This window comes from Zalophus californianus, chromosome 4, assembly GCF_009762305.2.
Source record: "Zalophus californianus isolate mZalCal1 chromosome 4, mZalCal1.pri.v2, whole genome shotgun sequence".
Taxonomy (NCBI): domain Eukaryota; kingdom Metazoa; phylum Chordata; class Mammalia; order Carnivora; family Otariidae; genus Zalophus; species Zalophus californianus.
In genome coordinates, this window is record NC_045598.1 from 156,870,967 (window position 1) to 156,880,158 (window position 9,192).

At 49.6% G+C, this 9,192-nt stretch overlaps 1 long non-coding RNA gene across 2 annotated transcripts; it reads right to left on the reverse strand.

The window, feature by feature from the left end:
* Positions 1–609: 609 nt before the first annotated feature.
* Positions 610–9,192, reverse strand: LOC113915226. Of its 2 annotated transcripts, none has more exons than XR_003517608.2 (3): positions 8,634–9,192; positions 7,256–7,407; positions 610–2,898 (listed from the first exon to the last, which is right to left on the reverse strand). It is a non-coding gene; the product is annotated as an uncharacterized LOC113915226 (long non-coding RNA). The 2 variants fall into 2 exon arrangements; XR_003517607.2 differs by lacking the exon at positions 610–2,898 and adding an exon at positions 7,888–7,972 and having other exon boundaries at positions 4,356–7,407.

Here is a 9,192-nt window from a genome sequence, read left to right on the forward strand (position 1 = left end):
CTTCGTGGTAGATTTCTGTTGTGCTTTGTGGCCACCTTTGTATGAATCCTTTGAATGCTCTACCTGTGTTTGGGGAAAATCCCACAGTAGAGGGCCATGCCTCCCCCAGGTAGAAGGCAGAAACTTGATCTCCCAGCCTCCCTTGCAGTGGAGACAGGCTCCACCAATCAGATGTCTTCACATGAGACCTTGAGGAAGCGGGAGACTTCAGGCACCTCAAGGGCAGATGACTCTCCTCCATGCTTTCCTATGCTTTTCCACAGAGGGTGTTATAAACTGAATTATGGCCACCCCCCCCCAAAGGTATGTTAGAATCCTAACCCTCAGTACCTCAGAATGTGACCTTTTTTGGAGACGGAATCTTTTCAGAGATAATCAAGTTAATCAGATCATTAGGGTGTGCTCTAATCCAATATGACTGATGTCCTTATGAAAAGGGGGGAATTTGGACCCAGAAACATGCACACAGGGAGAATGCCTGGTGAAGGTGGAGTGCTGCATCTGTAAGCCAAGGAAGGCCAAAGACAGCCAGTGAACCTCCAGGAGGAACCACCCTGCCGAGACCTTGATCTCAGATTTCTAGCTTCCAGAACTGTGGGAAAATACACTTCTGTTGTTTAAGCCCCCCAGTTTGTGGTACAGCAGCCCTAGAAAATGAACACAGAGGGGAAGTTCCAATGCTTCTGTTGTCAAGTGGAAACTCCTGGGAACAGTCAATTTCATCTGTTTTATTTACCAGCACATAGATGGTACCAAAGAAATCTATGTTCAATAAATGTCTTCTTCACAGTTGACAGCACAGGGCATACAGGACAGAGAAAGGTCCTCCAGTCATAGATGGCGCTCTTATCCATTACCATCCAGCTCAGCTGTGGTTGGGGAGGGAACACGCCTGCCAGATGTCTGCAGAGCCCCCTGATACAACGGGGTCTCAGGCCGTGTGGGCAGGAGGGTCCGGTGGGTGGTCGCATGGCCTTGGGGCTTTACTGAAGAGACCTTAGAAATCCTACTTGAACACTTTCAGTTTTAAAACCCACAAGGCCCATGGAGGCTGTAAGTGGCTTCCTGACCCATGCCTTTCCATGGCATGGTGCAGCCACCAAGGTAAACCTCAAGCTCAGCTAAAACATACATCGGCACGGACCCTTTCAATATGTCTTCCAAGCTATTTTGCTTACCCCAAAGTTTCCTTCCTTCCTCCTTCCCTCCCTTCCTTCCTTCCTCCCTCCCTCCCATCCCTCCTTCTTTTCTTTTTTTCATGCATAGCAGGGTCATAATGAGAAGGTACTTAGTGGCGGGGAGAGACTCTGAGTTCTGAAGAAAAATGATAATTATGCCTGCGGCCAGTACAGTGGTTCTTGTCGCACATTTCCTAGCCTGATTTCTTCTGATTTCTTTGGACCTAGGCTAATTCCTCTGTGACAATAGCTTGGGGATGGGGGCAAAGATCTGCACAGCATAGCTGACAAGTCTAAGTCTGACTGGAGACCTCTCTAGTGCATGAGTGTATGAGTGCACAGGAGTGTGTCTGTATGAGAAAAAGTGGTGGGGTGCGGGGAGGCCGACCTAGGAAGGCCCTTTCCCAGAGGGAGAAGAGGCGACTGCCCCGTGTTCTGTGACGTTAAGGGGCCTGCTCAGGCCTCTCTCCATCTTCATTTGCAGACCAGATCATAATGAGGACTAAAGTCACCCAGATGGGTCACCAGAAGTCCACAGGGCCCGGCAGGGTTCAGCCTACAGGCCACACCCAGGCCTGTCTGGGAATGGGCCTCCCTGTGGTAAGAAACGTGAGCCTCCCCGACTGCATAGGGGCTGGGCGTGTCCCTCCCAGAGAGCCCTTTGTGCCTGGGAGAGGATTGGCCCCGGTTTGTTCTGGCCAACTTCCAGGCCCTGCCCACCTGCAGCCACCCGGCCCCACCCCGGAGCTCCCCACCTTTCCTCTCCAGCTGGGCCTCCCTTCCTCCCAGAGTGCAGCCACCACCTTACTGAGGGCAGAACACTCGGGAGGAGGCCTGGGCTTTGCCAGAAGCGCGACCCTGGGAGCCCCTGGCTAGAGGCCAGGGTGACTCCAAGGACTGCTGCCCTCATGCTGGGGCAGGCTGACAGACAGGGGCTGCTGACAGGCCCACCCTGGGGAGCCAGGGACAAGAAACAGCCAGCCGCTGGGGTGGAGGAGAAAGCCTGTTCATCCTGCCTGGATAGGAATGAGATACGGCATCATCTGGTTTGCTGCTGGGGAGACACCATCACTGCGGGTCCACGATTACAAGGGCAACTGTTCATGTTCCTTTAAAAAATTAAATTAAAAAAAACCCACAAGAAATCTCAGGCTTGTCAGAGCCTTCCTCCCCCGCTGTCGGCTCCCATTATGAATCCATGGCATCTTCTGCAGGGAGTTAATTACATGTTGTGTGAAAGATACAGGGCTTCCTTTTACATTTTTTTTTCTCCTTGATGGGTCCTAACCCTTTCGGCCGCCTGCCTCTGCCTCTTCCACGTGCTGCAGGAAAGCGGGGCGCACAGGGAGAAGGAGCAGGCCTGCCCTCCGGCTCTGCACCCCTTGGAGCCCGGGTCCCGCCTGCTGACCCTTCCAGGGACAGCCCTACCCAGCCAGGTGCCATGCTCCGCTGCCGGGAGATCCTGGGTGCCGGTGATCGTGACCAAGTGCAGATGGAAGGTGTTATTTCGGGGCCCGGCGCTCGGCCCCTCCGCAGTCTAGCTCCTTTTGCCCCCCCCAACCCCACCAACAGGGGCGCTGAGTGGAGGGCAGCGTGAGGAGGGCATCCTGAAGCCATCTGAGTGAAGGCGCAGAAAGGGAACAGGAACCCTTCCAGGAGGTTTGATGTAGAGTTTCTCAGAGTTGCTGTTCTTGGTTTTTTTTTTTCCGATGGCTCCCAGCTGTAGGCAGATAGTTCATTGCTGAGATGGCTCATCTTTTCTCTTAAGAGGCGATGACCAACTCTGGAAGCAACAAGTGTGGACTAATACCCTGAATTATTGCCTCTTTGAGGTGTTGAATTTCACCTGATGAGAAGGCTAGTGGCACAGTGGTGGGGCCCTCGCCGAGCATGCTACGACTCCCCTGGTCTTGACAAGTTACAGCACCGCAGGGCTGAAGGGCCCTCTTGGCCAACCCCTGCCCCAAGCAAAGACACACCTTAAAGTGGAGAACTTTCTACCGTCCTCCAATACCGCTCCAGCAAACCAGCAATAAAGAAAGCCTCAAGGTTGTGAGTTAAAAGCAATCAGGTCTGTAATTATGATTCTCAACTAACTGCACACAGATTAACCGCTTTTTAATGGGGCAAACCTTTCATTGTGGGTTGCTGTCCTCCTTAAGCTACACCCTTCCTAATTCCAAATTAGGGCACAGTCTGGGAATGTTAATTCATTTTAATTATTAGCCTAGCATAATTTAAGAAACACAATCTGCTGCTACTGGATTCCAAAATAAAATACAAATAATGTGAATTTTTCTATTCTTTTGAATATTGTGTTTTACAGCTTCCCGTCTTCGGGACAACCAAGAGTGGACTCTATAAATAAACAAACAAACAAACAAACAAACAAACAACTCCTCTGTTCATTCGCCTTGATTCTTCAAAGCGCAGTAGGCTGAGAGGGCGTAACTGACTGGTGTGACAAACCACATTGGATTACTGATGAGCGGGTTGTCCATGGCCTCTAAGGCGGGCGGGGGGGGGGGCGCGGAATTCAGCTCAAATGTGCAGAGCCTGTGAGAATGCCAATTCCTGGGCCCTGCGCCCAGACATCCTGATTTAGTAGGTCTGGGTGGGGCCTAGAATTGTGCATTTATTTTTTTTAAGATTTACTTATTTATTTATTTGACAGCGAGATGGCGAGAGCAGGAACACAAGCAGGGGGAGTGGGAGAGGGAGAAACAGGCTCCCCACTGAGCAGGGAGCCCAATGCGGGGCTTGATCCCAGGACCCTGGGATTGTGACCTGAGCCTAAGGCAGACGCTTAATGACTGAGCCACCCAGCCACGCCTAGAATTCTGCATTTTCAAATAAGCATCATGGGTAATTCTGATGCAAGTAGCCACCCAACTACATGTTGAAGAATTCCAGAGCGGTTATGGCTGTGGCTTATAAGCGTAGAAATCAGCTGGACACCCAGCAGCTGCTGCTCTTCTCCCAGCCAGAACTTTCCTGGAATGTATATTCCAGGAAACTATTTATATATCTATTTTTTAAATAACATAATTTTTTTTCTCTTTGGTTATAAAGCTATTGCAGAGGGGCACCTGGATGGCTCAGTCGGTTAAGCATCTCCATTCAGCTCAGGTCATAATCTCAGGGTCCTGGGATTGAGCCCCACGTTGGGCTCCCTGCTTGGCGGGAAGCCTGCTTCTCCGTCTCCCTCCTGCTTGGGCTCATTCTCTCTCTTTCTCTCTTAAATAAATAAATAAAATCTCAAATAAATAAAAAAAGCTATTGCAGAGAACATATATAATGCCATAATAAAACAATAACAGTCACTCATAATCCCTCCGTAAGGGGTGGGACTATTAACATTATGTTGTGTTTTTCTTCTCTGTATAATTTTTATAAAGCTGACAACATACTGAATATATCACGTTACTTCACTTCCCCCATATTACTATTTCTTTTCTGAATATATCATTTCTAAGGCTATATAACATCCCCCTCATGTGGATGTGACTTATCTTAATAACCATCCCTAAGTGTTAGGTGTTGAAGTTGTTCCTGATAATTAAGTATTAGAAACAATATTGAGTTGGATATCTCTACGCATAAAGTTTTATCAACATTTTCGCTGACTTCAATAGCTGGATTCCTAGAAGTGGATCACTGGATTAAAGGCTATGAATGTTTTTAAGTCTTCTGATAAAGAGACTGCCAACTTGCTGTTCCAATTTGCCCCCTCGCAGGCGTAGAGAAGAATGCCCCCGGGGTTGACCATCCCCTCGGCCTGTGCGGCAGCCTGACAGCAAAGATATCATTCTTACCTTATGCTATGGGTTGAATTATTTTCCCTAAAAAGATACTGTGGAGTCCTAATCCACCGTACCTGTGACCTTATTTGGAAACAGTCTTTGCAGGTGTAATCAAGTTAGGAGGTAGTTAGGGTGGGCCTTTGTCCAATATGATGGATGTCCTTATTAAGAGGACAATGCCATGTGAAGACATAGACACACAGGGAGAACATCATGTGCTCACAGAGGCAGAGATTGGAATGACGCAGCTGCATGCCAAGGAATGCCACCTGAAGCTAGGAAGCGACAAGGAAGGCTTCTACCCAGAGTCTCAGAGAGAGTATGACCCTGCTGACACCTTGATTTCGGATCTCTAGCCTCCAGAACTTTAAGCAAATAAATTTCTGTGGTGCTTGGTTATGCATTCCTAGGAAATGAATATATATATATATATTCCCTGGATTGGTGTCAGCTGGGGCAGAAATGGCCGAGGTGCAAAGGACAGTTCTTGCTCCCTTTCTGAAGGGTGTCCAGTGCAGCCAGTTAATCTGTCCTTCCTGGGAGCATTTCCTGCTTCTGTGCACCGGAACAATAGTCTAGGGCCCAGCATGGGACTCTGGGGCCCATCATACATCAGAGCATCTATTAGAGGGTCTGGTTTACCAATTTCCCTCAGTCACATCTCACATGGTAGAGGGGCACAGAAAACAAACTTCACATTTTTCTTCAAACTCTTGGATTTTACTCAATGGAATAAGTATTTATTAGGCTCTTTCAACACCTCCTGGATTAAAACCTTGTTCAGTGGCTCAGACATGCCTAGTGTCTGGGCAAAGGTCATTTTTGTCACTGATAGGCCTCAGACTGGTTCATAATCAGGTTTCTCTCAGACCCTTAACCCATGATTGGTTGGTAGATTGTACTGCTATTACATTCTTTACTTCTCCTAGAAATGTTGGTCTTTTCTCCAGTGGGTTCTGAAAAAGAGCTCATTTTTCTCTCAAGCTGACCTGCTTGACCCTGGATAGAACCTGGACCTAAAGAATCCCAAATGGAGAAAATTATACATAGGAAGAAAATTATATCAGGAAGTGTTTACCTCTACAGTTAGAAAGTCTGAAACACTTGAAGCTACTCTTTCTTGAGAAGGCTTTACTGAGTGTCTCTTACTTCTTCGGGTCCTCACAGGGGCCCTAAGATGTGGATGGAATGATCTCTATTTTACAGGTAAGTAAAACCAAGGCTCAGGCAGATCAGCAGGTGGCCCAAGGTAGCAGAGCTCAGCCATGGCAGAGCCAGAGGTAGAGGCCAAGATTTTCTAACAGTGTCCTGGACTGTCCTCTGCTCTATAATGTGGCCAAGAATGACTTAGAGGAGGTTCAATTCTCAGTGGAGTGATAAATGCTACCGGGGGATGCCAGATGTTTTGAGGAGTTATGCCAAACTTTTGGAGGCAGATATTCCTAATTTAGCTCAGTTTCATGCCAAATTTTCTGGTATCTGCAGTAATATAGAATTTTGTTACATGACCCCTGAAAATAGTCTAATCTCTGCTAATTCATCTCTTGATTTTATACCTCACTTTCAATGTATTTTTTCCCCAAAAGTTGAAAAAAAAAAAAAAAGTAAGCCCTCTAAGGCATATGAGGAAGCTTACATTTAATGGTCTTTGAAAAAGTTTTGTGAAGAGACTTAGCCCCTCAAGGGAAAAAAAAAAAAGAGCGAAGGGGGAAACAGCCCCTAATATTTTTTGTATGAATGTAACATGAATGTATTTTGTATGTATTATGAATGTATTTTGTATGAATGTAACATGACATGTTAGCTTTAATGAAGTCCATCTGTATTCTTGAGTATGGATGTACACACAATGGGCTAGCTTTAGTGAGTTGCACTTAAATTCCATTGACCCTCTGCCTTCGTTCCAATTGCTAAGAGAAGGAGCAAAGACTTCTGCTGAATGGCCGCTGGAATCAATGACGATGATGAACCAGGGGCCCAGAGGCTGGGCTAAACCATCAAGCAAAGAGCTGGCTGGGTCAAAACCCGAGATGAGGCTCTCATGGAAGCAGACACAGCAAGAAGGAAGCCCAGTCAGACACAAAGGAAGCCTATGAGGCCAAGCATTGGGCAGAGGAGGGCAAAGTTCACAGCTAATTCATTTCCTCAGGAGTTCCATCAAGGGGCAGCAGCAAAGATGAAACTCTGGGCCTCCCAGTGGGCCTCTGTCTGGGTGGCGGGGGAAGTTGAGTTCAGCAAAACCTCTGAGGCCAAACAAAGCAAAGTAAGAGTTACCTGGATGCATGAGCCAGGGGCACTCAGAACGTGGGGCAGGAGAAAGGAGCTTCCCAGAGAAGATGGCAACTGAACTGGGTCCAAAGCAGAACCATGAGAAATCAGAATGTGAAATGCTGGAGGAGGTAACCCCTACCAAGGGAGCTCTCAGCCTGGAAAAAAAAAATGTGGAAGTTGGGTGTGGCAGCGTTTGTGGCTTAAATATCCGGTCACCGCCCCCCTCCTGCACCTGGCCTTAGCTCCCACGATAATCTCCACTGGTCCAGCCCACCAGCTTCCCCAAAGGGCAACCACACAGGGCCCAGGACCTTCCACCACTAACACTTTCCATACCAATCCCTGGCCACTATTTCTGCCCTCTGATGTCACAGGCCTCTGCATCTTGACCCATCTCAGCAAATTACACCCCTTGATTTCCCCAGAGCTGTCATTTTTAACTCTTTTCTACAGAGGCCTGTAGCACAGAGCTTTCCCAGAAGTCTGGTTCAGTGCTATTTTGAGTTGGACTGGATTGGCAGAAATGAGCCGCCCACCCGCACACTGGGGAAAAGGCTGCCCAAGGAGAAGGGGGCCAGGAGCTCCTGCTCTATGTGAGTTGGAACAAGGGTCATATGGGGCAAGAAGCAGCTCACAGGGTCCTTGTCGAGGCTGTGCTGACAAACAGCTCTGGACAGATCCGGGCGGGTTTTGTTCACCCAGCTGTTGTGCTACTTCTGCCTGCAAGATGAGACATGGACACCCCCCCCCCCCCCGGGTTGGCATCACTTGTTGAGCTGTGGCTTTGGAAAGAACAGCAAGTTAAATCCCGGAAAGAGCCCGAGAATGAAATCCAGCTGGAGGCCCACCAAGGACAGTTGTGTCTTGCTCATCCTGGCATCCACAGCCCCCCTCCGGCACCTGGCCTTAGCTCCCAGGATAACTCCTGCTGATGCTGCCCACCAGCTTCCTGGAAGGACCACCACACAGGGCCCAGGATGGTGGGGTGAGGCGGGATGGAGTGGGGATGGAAGAAACCCAAGCGCCTGTGGAGCTCCGCTGCCTTTCTGTCCTCCTGGCTCCTCTGTCTTCCTGTCGGCCATGGGCGGGGGAAACCTATCGGGGTTAAAGCAGCTTACCGGTGCCTCTTAGGCCACTGCAGGTGACTCCTTTTTAAAGGGTGCTTTTGCCCTCCTTGAGCATCCTAGAACCACAGGATGCAGCATCTCAAATTGTTCCACAGCCTCAGTGGAGGACCATACCGCCCTGAGCCCCTCCAGCCTTGTTACCCGAGGAAGAAGCCCAGACTCCTTCACCACGTGTCTCATTACTGCCTGCAAGTTAGCCCATCTTCTGTCTTCGGGAGGCTTCGGCCTAAATTCTCAGGCAGTAAGAAACTCACCTTCGCAAGGAATCCAGTGCTGTTCTTCACATGTTCTTAAAATTCTTTCCTCTTTATACAGCTTCCTTCCATCTTCCTACCACCACCCCCTTCACTAAACCGCCACCCACCCTCTATTTACTGAGGTTCTGGAAACCCTGGGACATACATCCTCTTTGAAGGGTGTGAAGTGTGGGGGAGTCTCCAGCCTCCACCCCATCCCACCAGGGTCAGGGGAGGAAGTTAGGTTAGGCCAGTACATTTCTTCCAGCTAGGCCAGAGCTGCTCCCATCGAAGGGAACTGGACCTCCTACTCCAGACACCCTTGTTCCCTGGTGCCCCGGGGCCGAGGCTGTCCCCCCGGGGTTCTCTTCCTCCCCCGGGAAGTTGGCCTGCAGCCTTTCCCAGCAAGCCCCCCCCTTCCCCAAGCCACTCCGGGGCGGGGCCAGCCACCCACCCAGCGCCGGCTTCAGCACGTGGCTCTGGGGCGGCAGGTTTCCTCCCCGCCGCGGCAGGACCGCAGGGTGGTTTTCACCCTCTTTCGCCCCTACCCCCCGTGACTTCTTGTAAAAAGCTGCGC